The sequence below is a fragment of the Protopterus annectens genome, chromosome 8.part0 (assembly GCF_019279795.1).
Source record: "Protopterus annectens isolate FY-2018-M chromosome 8.part0, PAN1.0, whole genome shotgun sequence".
Taxonomy (NCBI): Eukaryota; Metazoa; Chordata; order Ceratodontiformes; family Protopteridae; genus Protopterus; species Protopterus annectens.
Genome location: NC_056741.1, coordinates 853802649 through 853817045, shown reverse-complemented (window position 1 = coordinate 853817045; position 14397 = coordinate 853802649). Strand labels below are relative to the sequence as shown.

The following is a 14397-nucleotide window of genomic DNA, read 5'->3' as shown; positions in this document are numbered from 1 at the left end:
GAGCTATGGCTACTTCTATAGCTTTTCATTCCAAGCTCGCTATATCGGAAATTTGTGCTGCGGCTACGTGGTCCAGTCCGCACACTTTCATTTCCCACTACAAATTGGATGTGGCATCTAAAGGACGAGCATCATTTGGTTCCACGGTACTCAGGAGTGTTTTCCAGTGAGCCACCCACGATTCAGGTGCTAGGACGCTGTCCCATCAGTCAGAATGTAGGCGAGATAGGATCACATAACATCTTTTAGTTATGTACTCACCATAACTTCAGATGTTTGGGATCCATCTGCTACATTCCTAAACCCACCCTCCTTCCCCTGCCTTGGAGATCAGAAGAGATTGAACGGTTTTGAGTTTTACTGTTTATCTTGTTTCATCTGACGATGTTATATAAGCAGGGCGTGCATGTGTGCATGTATGCGGACAAACTAGATCTGGGGGACTGGTAGTGGTGCATCCTGGGATATAGTAAGCTCAGCCAATTAGAGACTTCGCTCTTTGGCATAAGCGTGCCGAGTCGGAGCCGAGGGATCGGCTCCGAACCCATCAGTCAGAATGTAGGCGAGATGGATCCCAAACATCTGAAGTTATGGTGAGTACATAACTAAAAGTTTCGATGGTGGGCAAAGGCTTGTCACCAGAACAAGGGACAGCCATTCACATTGCCTCCAGCCAGGCAGACACTAACAACGGATGCATCAGACTATGCCTGAGGAGCCCACATGGCAGGAAGATGCATTCAGGGCACATGGTCCTCAAACCAAATGCATCTACATATCGATCAAAAAGAGATGCTAGCTGTTCAAAATGCCCTGACAGCCTACAAGGACCTACTGCATCCGGGACAACTACTGATAAAGACAGACAACACCATGGTCATGTGGTATATAAACAAGCAAGGGGGAACACATTCTTAACCCCTTTGCAGATTAGCCATGACCTTGTGGGACACAGCTACGACTTACCAAGTACATCTGCAGGCACACTTCCTGCCAGGAAAGGAAAATACTCTGGCAGACGAATTAAGCAGAAACCTCATGGATCCCCATGAGTGGAAGCTGGATCCACAAGTCTTCAGCATGATAACAAGGAAATGGGGATGCCCGGATGTAGATCTATTTGCCTCCCCTTACCAACTAAAAAGATTCTGCACAAGGACTTATCACAGACAAGCATGGAAAGTGGACGCCCTATCTTTCAGCTGGAAAAACCTATCAGTATATGCCTTTGCGCCACTGCCTCTCCTCCCCAAGGTGCTCCTAAAGGTCAGACAGGAGAAGCCAAAGATGATACTGATTGCCCCAGACTGGCCACGCCAGTACTGGTATCCAATACTAAGAAACATGTCTATACCCAGCTTGGACCTTACCTCAAATATCTCGACTACTGTCCCAGCAAGACAATCAGATCATGCACAGCCAACTCAGGACATTAATAATGTAGTCACACAAAAAACACCTCTCAGTAAAGCTGTGATGGATGTCATTCTGGAAGCCAGAAGGCCTAGTACTAAAAAGTCTTATGCTGGAAAATGGAAGAGATTCTGTGCCTGGAACAAGGAACTGATACAGCAGTACCAAATATTCCTCAGATTTTGTAATACTTAACTGAGATGCTGGACAAAGGCCTATCTTTTTCATCAATAAAAAGTCATGCCTCTGCCATTTCGGCTCCTTACAATATAGAGCCACCACTTTTTTCTCACCCTTTATTAAGGCAGTACCTCAGAGGAGCCAAAAATCTAAGGCCTCCAAGGAGACTACCAGTACCTGCATGGGACCTCAACTATGTCTGGGAAAAGCTCACCCTGCCTCCTTTTGAGCCAGCTGCTACTGCTGATATGAAGTTTTTATCTTGGAAAACAGCTCTGCTCTTAGCAATTACTTCTGCAAGACAAGTTTCAGAGCTGCAGGCACTCATGGCTGTGGAACCTTTCATCATATTTCATCCAGACAGGGTCTCCCTGAGGAGAAACCCAACATTTATGCCTAAAGTAGTGTCCAGTGTGGCTCTTAACCAAGCCATCCATCTGCCAACATTTTACCCAAATCCACAGAACAAGGGAGAGAGAATTCTGTATTCTTTGGATGTACACAGACAGCTTAGATTCTACTTAAACAGAACCAGAGCTTTCAGGAAGACAGAGCAATTACTAGTGGCATATGCTGCAGGATCACAAGGAAAGCCTATCTCAAAGCAGACTATATCTAAGTGGTTAGGCCACTGCATTCGTTTCTGCTACTTACACCATGGCAAGCCAGTGCCTAAGGGCATTAGGCCTCATTCCACCAGAGCTGCAGCCACCTCAGCAGCCTTTCTCAGGGGAGTTCCAAGCACAGACATTTTAGAGGCGGCAACTTGGAGTTCAGTGCACACCTTTACAAAGCATCATCATCTGACACTCTACTCTAAATCCAGGGCAGGCTTTGCCACTGCAGTTCTGCAGGGCCTCATAGCCGCTCTTACTGCTGTCTAGTTCCAGCCTCTCAACCATAGCTTTGGGACTCTACCCAAATGTAATGACTGCAGCAGTGAAACACGAAGAACATAGTACAGTTGTGTGCACTTCCCATAAATGTAGATGTTTGAGTGTATTCGCTGTTGCAGTCCAGGTTACCCACCAGCCTTCCCCCTTTTTTTCTTTTGGATCTTATCTTTCCTTCTCTGATTTGTACTACCTGTGTGGTGTATTTGCTTATAGATGAAGGTAAAATTTATATTGGTGTATTGCTGAATATATATATAAAATTTGGCTACCCTTTTTGGGGGCAATTGACATCTGGGGCAAGAAAAATTGAAGAAAATGGCATCAGCTGCTCGTTTTATACCCCTGACGATGTGATGTCAGGGAAGGGGTGACAGCAGCCGACACAGGACTCAAGACTTTGGAATTCAGGCTGGCTGAGGGCAACCTGCCATCAGGTTTACCCAAATGTAATGACTGCAACAGTCAATACACTCGCACATCTACATTTATGGTAAGTGTACACAACTGTACTTTCTTTTTAAGTGCCAAAAAAGACTGGGGACCTCAGACCTATTCTGGACCTGTCAACCTTAAACCTGGCTGTCACCAAACAGAAATTCTGGATGCTCACCCTCAGTCCATTCTACCTTATCTTCGAGAATGCGACTGGATGTGCTCGATAGACCTCCAGGACGCTTACTACCATATCAAGATTCACAGAAGCTCCAGGAGATTCTTTCACTTCCGTCTGGGAGCCAGTCATTTCCAGTTCCAAGCCCTACCCTTCGGTCTCACCACAGCCCCCAGGGTGTTTACCAAGGTAATGGCAGTCATAGCGGCTCACTTGAGGCTTCAGGGGATTCAGGTGTTCCCTTACCTAGATGATTGGCTCCTCGCTGCTTCCAACAAGCGTCTTCTTTGCCAAGCCAGAGACTCCTTCCTTCATCTTGCAGACCTGTTAGGGATTACAGTCAGTGTTCCCAAGTCCCTCTTGAATCCAGTACAGATCTTGCACTTTATCAGGGCAAGGCTGGACACCCTTCAACTGAAAGTCTTTCTAACTCCAGACAGGGTCCAGAGGCTAAGGGTTCATGTATCAATAATTCTTGGCCCCAGGTTACCGAAGGCGGTGGACGTTCTCAGAGCCCTGAGCTCTGTGGCTGCAGCAATTTCTATCTTCCCCTGTGTGCGTGTTCTACAATGGACTGTAGCCGTACAGTGATCTTGGCTAGATCTCCCCATGGGGTACCCAATTCAAATCAGCAAAGCCTGCAGGGCGTCACTTCTCTGGTGGGTCCAGTCTCCAGAGATTGCAGAGGGACACCCATTCCTTCCATCCACAGCGACCACGGATTCTCCCAGCTCGGGTGGGGGGGCATTATTTGGGGAGGACAGTCCAAGGCACGTGGTCCCAGATAGAGACCAGATTGCACATCAGTGTTCTGGAGATGAGAGCAGTGCTTTTAGCATCACAGGCCTTCCGCACTGTTCTTCCTCCGGGAACTATTGAAATTCAGTCAGACATGTCAGTTGTCTGGTACATCAACAAACAAGGAAGAATCAGATCTTACCCTCTGTGTCGTGAGGCCTTGAGAGTTTGGGATTCAGCGATCTCCACCGTCGGTTTCTGATTGCAACGCACATCGCGGGATGCTCCAACATTTTAGCGGACAGATTGAGTTGGGCTATTCTAATGCCATGCGAGTGGTCTCTGAAATAGTCGACAGCGGAGGAGATCTTCCTTGCATGGTGCCAGCCTTGCTGCAATCTCTTTGCATCTCCTTCCAACGTGAAGTGCAATGAGTTCTTCGCTCTGATTCCCTCTCCAGGGGGACCCCCCAAAGATGCTCTAGTCCATGCTTGGCCTCCCGGGCTACTGTACGCTTATCCCTCATTACCACTCATTCCGAAGTTTCTTCAGAAGGCTTGCCGACTGGGGTGCAAGGTGATCCTCATTGCCCCGTTCTGGCCTCGTTGAGGTTTGGTTCCCCTTCCTCTGGTCTCATGTTCTAGCTCCTCCTTGGATTCTAGATCCCTGCCCGGATCTCATTTCTCATCCTTCGGGTGCCTGTCTGCCCAACCTGGACAGCCTCAAGCTAACAGCTTGGTTGCTCCAGTTCCCGTGATTGTCAGGACTCCCAGTCTTTCATCTTCAGTGAAAACTATTCTAGTGGCAGCTCATAAGTCCTCCACTAGGAAGGTTTACCATAGTAAATGGAAACAATTTTGTATTTGGGCTTCTCAGAGAAAGCTGGATCCTTTTACGGCTCCTGTCTCTGCGGTACTGGATTTCTTAGCCAGCATTTTCCAGCAAGGGGCCAGTTCTTCCACTGTGAAAGTGCAACTGACAGCTATTTCAGATTTCCATGTCTGCAAAACAGGAATGCCCTGGCCTCATCTAGATTGTGTAAAGCTTTTCTTAAAGGCACCTTTCTTTTACTTCCTCCAGTTAAGAGCCCTGTTCCTCCTTGGGAACTTACCTTGGTTCTGCAGGCCTTAGTTGCTCCCCCTTTGAACCTGCAGCATCAGCAGATTTGAAGTTCTTATCCTGGAAGACAGCCTTCCTAGTGGCCATTACATTGGCTAGGAGGGTTTCTGAGCTTCAAGCCTTTTCTGCCATGCCCCCTTACTTGATCTCCTACAAGGACAGGGTTTCTATCCTTACAAACCCTTCTTTCTTACCAAAAGTGGCTTCTAAATCAAACATTAATCAAACAATTAACCTGCCCATTTTCTTCCCAAATTTTCAGAACAAGGGTCAATATAAACTGAATTTGCTAGATGTTCATAGACAACTTTGTTTTTATTTACACAGAACAAAACCCTTCCGTAAGTCTGATCAGTTGTTTGTGTCCTTTTCTAAGCCCTTTTTGGGTAAGGCTATCTCAAAAGTTTCCTTAGCTAGCTGGTTTACACTATGTATTTTACAAATTTACAAAGACAAAGGCTTGTCTCCGCCTGGTCCTGTTAAAGCTCATTCTACCAGATTTATGGCGACATCTGCTGCTTTCTGGTCTAGGGTATCATTGGATGACATTTGTGCGGCGGCAGCTTGGGCTAAGTCACATACCTTCATTTCTCATTATGTTTGATTTAATCCCCAGAGGGAGAGCATCCTTCGGCTCTGCGGTGCTCAGGAATATCCTTCCATGAGGGCCTCCCAGGAGTTCAGTAGCTGGGGACTCTGTCCCACAGGTTGCAGTTAAAATGAAGTTAACTACTTCAGATAAAGAAGTTATGTACTCACCATAACTTTCCATCTGAGTAGTTGTACTTCATCTTTCTGCAACCTTCCTACCCTTCTTCCCCCGAACCTTCTCATGTGATTAGCATGGGTGGTTTACTCTAGTTTGAGTTGCGGCAAACTCGATCTGAGGGAAAGTAGGAGATGGTGATGTGTTATGGGTAAGGGGAGGAGCTTGGAGCTCAGAGCAGATGCTTGTAAAGTTGCTGTCTTGGATCTGATATGGATCTGAATACCCACAGGTTGCAAAAAAATTAAGTATAACTACTCAGATGGAATGTTATGGTGAGTGCATAACTTCTTTTTCTCTTACATTGACCTGCCTTGTTTGCTAGTTCTCCCCCATCTCCTAGCAGTCCTAAGCCTTTCTTAGGGGAGATGTACTCCCTGATCATCTCCTTCTTCTGTATGCTGGGAGCTGGAAGATATAGCATTTCTGAGAATGCTTCTTTCCTTTCTTGGCATCTCTCTGTGCCACCTCAGCTGTCTGCTCTAATTGGTTCCTTCTTCCACCACAGCATTCATCCATCCCTTCACTTGAATCTCTTTAGTCACCTCTTCCAATGTTTTACTTGGTCTAAGTCCTGAGAACAATTTCATGGAAATATGGTCTTTCCTTTCTCTGTTGCCTAGACTGCTGATGCCCTTTGCTCATGAGTATCCAGTAACCAACGTCGTCTTCCTGTTCCTTATACTAGCTTTCCTGTCCTTTGATGTTCTTCGTGTTTCACTGTTGCAGTCATTACATTTGGGTTATCTGCTTGCAGGTAGCCCTCAGTCGGCCTGATTATCAAAGTCTTGGGTCCCGCGTCGGTTGCTGTCTCATCTTCCATGACATCACGTAGTCAGGGGTATAAAGCATGCAGCCGATACCATTACATCAATCTTTCTTGCCGTTGCGGTGCCCGAAGCAGAAGCAGTTCGCAAGTGCCGGTCGGCCGACTCCTGAAATTTTCATTTTTGAGTTTCAGATCCGAAGTCTTCGAAAAAGCTAAGTACCCCATTGGGGATCCTTTTTCTTGCTCTGAACTGATGTCAGTAAAAGTTAACAGTTGTATTTCTTATGGAAAGCAAATACCTCATAAAGATTTTAATTTGTACTGCATTCCTTGCTGTCGGTTTTGTGCCTTATTCAGTCCTCCGAACTATTCGTCATTGGTTAATTTTCGCATCTAACTATTTTGGTACTCTGATCAAGTATCCAGAAATGGCTTTGGTAAGCCAACCAACTACTGACATTCCGAAAAAATGTAAAGATAAAGACCGAGGCAGACTGCATAGGTCTAAATCTGCCGACGACACTTCTGTTAAGCTAGTCGCCAGTTTGCCGGTACTCAGTGAGGTGCTTTTGCAGCCCCTGATACCCGCTACTTCAGATTTGCAGGCCTCTACGGAGACCCATTCAGAGTCCGTTATGTCGTGAGATGCTATGACTATGGAACCTGCGGATGTCTCTACCTTGTATGGGTCCGAAGCCTCTGTGCAGGCACCAGCTTCTGAGGGTGTATTCAGGCCTACTGACTTGCATATCAAACCGATGCCATCTTCTTCTTCAATGCCTAAAACTTGATCCATGCCTAGAAAACCAATGCCCAGACCACATGGACAGGCCTCTATGCCTAAAAAAGAATGATAAGAATGGCTGAAGGCCTTATTACTCTAATCAGGGGAAGCCACCCTTCTCCCTCTAAGAGACCTAGAACTGATTTTCCTTCTGATTTTTCGGATCAGGATTCTGAAATTTCTGTTTCTTCTGATGAACCAGGATTTGCCCTTATCTACCTATGAGGATTCTGATGCAGAGGACTCCATTGCCTGTGCTTCCCCTCCAGAAGATTTCTCTTTTGGTGAAACTCTTAAGGAGCATTTCCGCTGAGAAAGCCAGGATTACTCTGACTCCAAAAAGAGGCTTAGGGAGTTCTTACTCCTACCTCGACACAAGCCTTTAGCTATCCCTCCTGTACTGGACATTGTAGATGATGCCTTCATGGAATCTTGCCTGGCCCCAGACACTTTACCTCCGGCTCCCAGGAAACCTGACCGGTATTACAGAGTACCTGACTCTTTCAAGTTCCTCTTTAAGAATCCTACTGTGGATTCAGAGACCATTTCACAGGGACCCAAATGCATTAAGGCTACTTACTGCCAAAAACCCTACCCCTCTGATAGAGATTCCAGGACCCTGGACAGATGGGGTAAGAAGGTATACACTTCTGCTACTTTGGCCATTAGGGCTTTAAACTGCTAGTTTCATATGTTAAAGTATCAGCAGCATATTATTGGATTACTTAAACAGAAAATTATGTTGATTCCTGACTGTGCTGAAAATAAAAAAATAACAGGATTTAATGCATTCTGCTGAACAAGTTGGTAAACATACATTGCAATGTGGTTTTGATTCCTTAGAGGCATTTTGCAGAGCTGCTGTCACTGGGTCTGTACTTAGAAGGCATGCTTAGCTTAAGGAGCAAACTTTACCAGATCATGTTAAAGCTAAATTACTGGATGCTCCCTTAAACCAAGACTGCCTGTTTGGCAACAAAGCAGAAGTAGTACTTAAAAAGATGGAGGAAAAAGCTAAATTTATGCAAACTGTTAAAGATTTCTTGCAAGTACAGCCTCCCAGATTTAATAGGCACTGGCCTTCTAAGAATTGGTCCTTTCCTGTCTCTTCCAGGCCTTCTCAGTTCAAACCCAGGACCAGCAGACCACCCAGGCTTCAGTCTCAAGGTACTCACAGGCCTAAGCAGTGGAGGGGCTCCCTCTTCCAAAGCTGGAAGTGGTAAGACACCCCTATAGTAAACTTTCACAATGACTTAACATTCAACCTTCCAAGCCCTGCTCAACTGACTGTTCCTTTAGGGGGAAAGATCGCCCTGCATGCAGTAAACTGGGAGCTCATTACCAAAGACAAGTGGGTTCTAAATATATTTTCCCAAGGATACAGATTCCACTTCCACTCCTTACCAATCCCAAACAGTTGGCCAGACCTACCCCCAAATCAGTGGGCAGAGGCTCAACAGCAGGTTCTCCTTCTAAATATCAGCGCTATTCAGCCTGTCCCAGAAGAGGAATTGGGGATAAGGTTTTACTCAAGACTTTTCCTGGTACCCAGAAAAGACAATACCTGGCATCCAATCCTGGACTTGTCTATCCTAAACACCTTTTTGGTAATCCCAAAATTCAAAATGCTAACTCTTCATCAGCTGCTTCCCATGCTAGGCAAAAATGCCTGGTTGGCAACATTGGATTTAAAGGAAGCTTACCTGCTTATCCCAATAAGGGAATCTTGCAGAAAATACCTATGCTTCAGAGCAGGCTTACATGCACTATCAGTTCTCTGCACTGCCTTTTGGCTTATCTACTGTGCCCAGGGTATTCACAAAGTGCCTAGCTCCAGTTATTGCATTCTGCAGGCAAAGAAATATTCAAATGTACCCATACCTGGACGATTGTCTAATTCAGGCAGAAAGCCAGGACATTCTATTAAATCATCTGGCATTTGTAAAGAAACTGCTAACCTCACTGGGGTACATCATAAACGAAAAGAAATCTCACCTAGTACCCTTCCAACAAATTGTATTCCTGGGAGCAAGCTTGAATACAGCTTCCCAGATGGCCTACCTCACACCTTTGAAACAAGTTTGACAGCCTACTTCAAACTACTGGCCACAAAGACCCATCTATCTGCAAGGAAAATACTGCAAGCCCTGGGGTTCATGGCTTCTTGTATTCTACTAATTCCATATGCAAGACTGCATATGAGGAAACTACAATGGTATCTAAAAAGCCTATGGTGTCAACATTCTCAGGACCTGGAATCAATGATTGTATAAAGACATTTGGTGGGTAGAGGCCTGTCACCACAACAAGGGACTGCCATTCACTCTACCCCCTACCGCCCAAACCCTAACAACAGACGCATCAGACTATGCATGGGGGGCTCACTTAGCAGGGCAGTGCTTTCAGGGCAAATGGAACCCGAGTCAAATGCACCTGAATATCAATCAAAAAGAAATGTTAGCTGAATGTAGAGCCCCTGAAATCACAGGCACTCGGGTTAAAATAGCCCTCTCCAAAGCCAAAAACTCAACATCAGTGGGACCGGACAATGTCCCAGCCTGCGTCCTACACGAGCCCAAAGACGAATTAACCCCTCACCTAAGCACACTGTTCAAAATCAGCCTCTCCACAGGCTACGTACCCATAGAGTGGTGCACAGCAACAGTTATTCTGCTTCACAAAGATGGAGCCACAACAGACCCCGGGAACTGTCGCCCTATAAGCCTGACTAGCTTGGTCTGCAAGGTTATGGAGCGCATCATCATGGAACTCATTAACAGAGACATTGGGAACCTCCAAACACTGGACCCTACCCAGTTCGGCTTTAAAGGCAGATCATGCCTCCTTAACTTGGTGGACTTCTTTGAGACTGTTACCAAGGATATCGACGAGGGAAAGGTGGTACACATAGCCTACCTAGACCTTGCAAAGGCTTTGACACCATTCCCCATTCTGGTATTATAGACAAGCTCACCAGCCTGAACATAAAGCCCTATGTCACAAGATGGGTTGCCAATTGGCTCACGGACAGAACCCACATGGTGAGAGTTGTGGGAGCTTGGTCTGACTCTAAACCGGTTACAAGTGGCATTCCCCAGGGCTCAGTCCTAGGACTCCTCATGTTCGGCATATACTTCTCCGAGTTACAGACAAGCACAGGAGGACTGTGGCTGACCAAGTTCGCAGACGACTGCAAACTAGGGGCTATAATTGACTCACTGGCTGACGCAGACATTCTCCAAAAGGGTCTCTCCGTGATGGATACCTGGTGTCAAAATCATGGCCTCAAGCTAAATGCCAAAAAGTGCATAGTTATTCCCTTTGAAAATAACAGAGTACCCACAAACTACCACATAGGTGGTAGTCCCCTAAATACGGAAAGTGTAATAAGGGATCTGGGGATCCAAGTAGATAGTAATCTCTCCTTTGATAATCACATTGCCAAAGTGGTTAGAAAATCCTTCTATGTTGCCCACCTTAATCACAAAGGGGTTTGCATCCAGATCAAAAGAGGTCATTGTGCCCCTCTACTCATCACTCATCAGACTGATCATAGAGTGCAATGCCCTATTTGGGATGTACCTTACAAGCCACCTGCAGCAGCTGGAAAGACCAAAGAAGTACCTCACCAAGAGGATCACTGGCCTCAAACAGATGCCCTATGCAACTCGACTGAAGAAACTCTAGCTGTACTCTGTTGCATACCACCTGCTCAGAGGTGATTTCTGCCTGACATATAAGGCCATGTCCAACCCAGAATTGATGGACATGCTCCACCTAAAGAAAACCTTATCCCCTCGACCCACGCCTAGGATCTAAACCTCACCACAACAATAAATAGGACATGCTGGAGGGATAGATTCCTGTCCCAGAGACTTCCCATGCTTTGGAACAAGATTCCAATCTACATTAGGCAGAGGTCCTCACTAGCACTCTTCAAGAGAAACCTTGACGAGTGGATGGGAAACGGAAAGTTTACCCTGGGGATCACTTCAGTGGCTCTGCTGGACAGAGGCGCGGGGAACTAATCTAGGGGGTGGCGAAAGCCAAGACATTTTGGCTAGGCTTAAAATGCCTTCGGGCAGATAGCCTAGTACCTACCTATGAATACCACTGTTACGTGGTACATAAGCAAGCAGGGGGGAACCCACTCATACTTCCTCTGCAGACTAGCCATGGCTCTGTGGAACACAGCCTTGAGCTGCCAAGTGCACCTACAAGCTCAATTCCAGCCAGGCAAGCTAAATACACTGGCAGATGACCTAAGTAGAAATCTCATGGACCCACACTAATAGAAACTGGAGCCAAAGATATTCAACATTCTGAGAAACAAATGGGGGGTGCCCAGAGATGGACCTGTTTGCCTCCCCTCAGAACAGAACTACCAGTTGGACAAATTCTGCACAAGGACTCCCCACAGCCAAGCTTGGAAAGTGGATGCCCTGTCCTTTACCTGGGAAAGCCTCTCAGTTTGTGCCTTTCCCCCTCTGCCTCTTCTCTCGAACGTTTTACTAAAAATCAAACAGGACAATCCAAGGACAATACTCATTGCACCAGACTGGTCACACCAACACTGGTACCCCCTCTTGCGCAGTATGTCACTACTGAAACCATGGCACCTGCCTCAGATTCCTTCCCTACTGTCCCAGCAGGAGGGACAGATTCTGTACCCCCCAGCTTCAAACCCTGAACCTGGCAGCCTGGCTAATTACCTGAGTTCTCCTATACCATCCCTCAGCAAACAAGTGCTGGATGTCATCCTGGAGGCAAGGAGGCCTAGTAGTAGAAAATCCTATGCTGAAAAGTGGTAAAGATTCAGTTCCTGGAGCCAGTCTGAGAAGATGGGCACAACAGTGCCCAGTTTATCGCATATTCTTCAATACTTAACAGAGATTCTTCACAAGTGCCTTTCCTTCTCTTCCATTAAAATTCATGCCTCAGCCATTTCAACACATTATAATACTGAGCCACCCTTCTTCTCTCACCCCCTACTGAAACAATTCCTCAGAGGGGCCAGAAATTTAAGGCCACCCAGGAGAGCCCCTACTCCTGCCCTGGGACCGTAACTTTGCATTGGAAAAGCTCACTCTACTTCCTTTTGAGCCAGCTGCAACTGTGGAGTTAAAATTCCTTTCTTGGAAAACAGCCTTCCTTCTAGCAATCACTTCAGCAAGAAGGGTGTCAGAATTATAGGCCCTCATGGCAGTGGAGCCTTTCATCATCTTTCATGCGGACAGGGTGTCCCTCAGGACCAATCCTTCCTTTATGCCCAAGGTGGTATCCAGTGTGGCCCTTAATCAGTCCATTCATTTGCCAACCTTCTTTTCTAATCTACAGAACAAAGGCTAATGAATACTGCACTCCTTGGACGTGCACAGACAACTTAGATTTTACTTGGACAAGACCAAGCCTCTCAGGAAATCTGAACAGCTGCTAGTTGCCTTTGCTGCAGGGGCAGAGGAGAAGGCCATTTCAAAGCAAACAATTTCTAAGTGGATAGGCCGTTGCTTTCTTTTCTGCTGTAAGCACCATGGAAAACCTACCCCACAGAGGATAAGACCCCATTCCACCAGGGCTGCATCTACTTCTACAGCCTTTCTCAGAGGTGTTCCTGCCAGGGACATCCTAGAAGCTGCTACCTGGAGTTCGGTACATACCTTCACCAAGCATTACCACTTCTTTTCTAAATCCAGAGCTGGTTTTGCCACTGCAGTCTTGCAGGGCTTAATAGCTAGTCCTAATGCTCAATAACTACCTCCTCCCTTCCTTAGCTTTGGGAATCTACCCAAATGTAATGACTGCAACAGTGAAACACGAAGAACATAGTACAGTTGTGTGCACTTACCATACATGTAGATGTTCGAGTGTATTCACTGTTGCAGTCCTGGTTACCCTCCCTCCAGACCCCTGACTTCTATTGGCTGTATCTGTCTCTTTGTTTACTATACTTAAGCTTTCTGGTGTATTTGCTTTTTGTTGGAGGTATAACCTTATTTTTAATTTTTTCCCATTATGGGGGCACCTGACATCTGGGGCAAGAAAAATTGATGTTATGGCATCAGCTGCATGCTTTATATCCCTGACTACCTGACGTTATGGAAGATGAGACTGTAACCGACGCAGGACCCAAGACTTTGATAATCAGGCGGACTGAGGGCTACTTGCAAACAGATAACCCAAATGTAATGACTGCAACAGTGAATACACTCGGACATCTACATTTATGGTAAGTGTACACAACTGTACTTTTCTTTCTCTGTATTACTTCTGCTGTTATCTGCAACATATCTCTCTCCACTTCCATCATTCTGATCATGTTTTATCTGTCTGTGCTTGTTGCCTCCTACTTTGTGATGAATAAAAGTTCTTCTCCTTCCCTCCTGCACTCTTCCAACAAGATTTCACTATTGTTCCATCTCTTTTGTTTTGCTTCTAATTTGGCTGATTGTCCATGCCCCTTCTCTCTTGTCACATTGTAGTTTTGATTCCTGCTGGACAGCTCTGGCTGCATCTCTGTATTATCACTTGCCACTACATTTTGCATCCATCCTTCCAACCTGGTTTCCTTCAGGCTGAATCTCCCACTTCCTTCCTTCATTTTAGCCTGTGCTATCTCAGTTGTTTGCACTTCTCTAATAACATTTATCCATGTTTTAATAATATTTGTAGATGTTTTCTTACCCAGTCCTTTTTGCAGGCCTCTTGCTATCTCCTCTTCTCCAAACCAACAATATTCTTTTATGTCTGACTAGCTAGTCCACTACTATCTCTAGCATTCTACTATGAAGTGTGCCATTCTTCTTTGTACCCCACATTCTTTGCCATCTCGGAGCTCCCTGAAACAAACTGGAGCTTCACATCCTGAGTATCTCATAAATCTCTCCCCTAAACTTGTTGTCCAGCATTTTACTATTTTGTTTTTCTGTCTAGCTAAGCTTTTCTACTGTTCTTGTAGGGGTTAGTACTCGGAGCTAAATCAGACATTTTATACGTAAGCTGTAAAAGGTAGTTAAAGATGTATGTACAGCAGAGTGTCACTAGTGGGTGAGAGGGTACAGAAATGAGGGCAGTTTTTAGTTTTATCATTTTAAGAGAGCACCCTCTACCCTCCCAGTATGATCA

At 45.8% G+C, this 14397-nt stretch overlaps 1 protein-coding gene across 4 annotated transcripts in view; it reads left to right on the top strand.

The window, feature by feature from the left end:
* LOC122809111 (zinc finger protein 239-like) overlaps positions 1–14397 on the top strand; it is a 517716-nt gene that overhangs the window by 79973 nt on the left and 423346 nt on the right. The gene's annotated exons all lie outside the window — the stretch shown is intronic.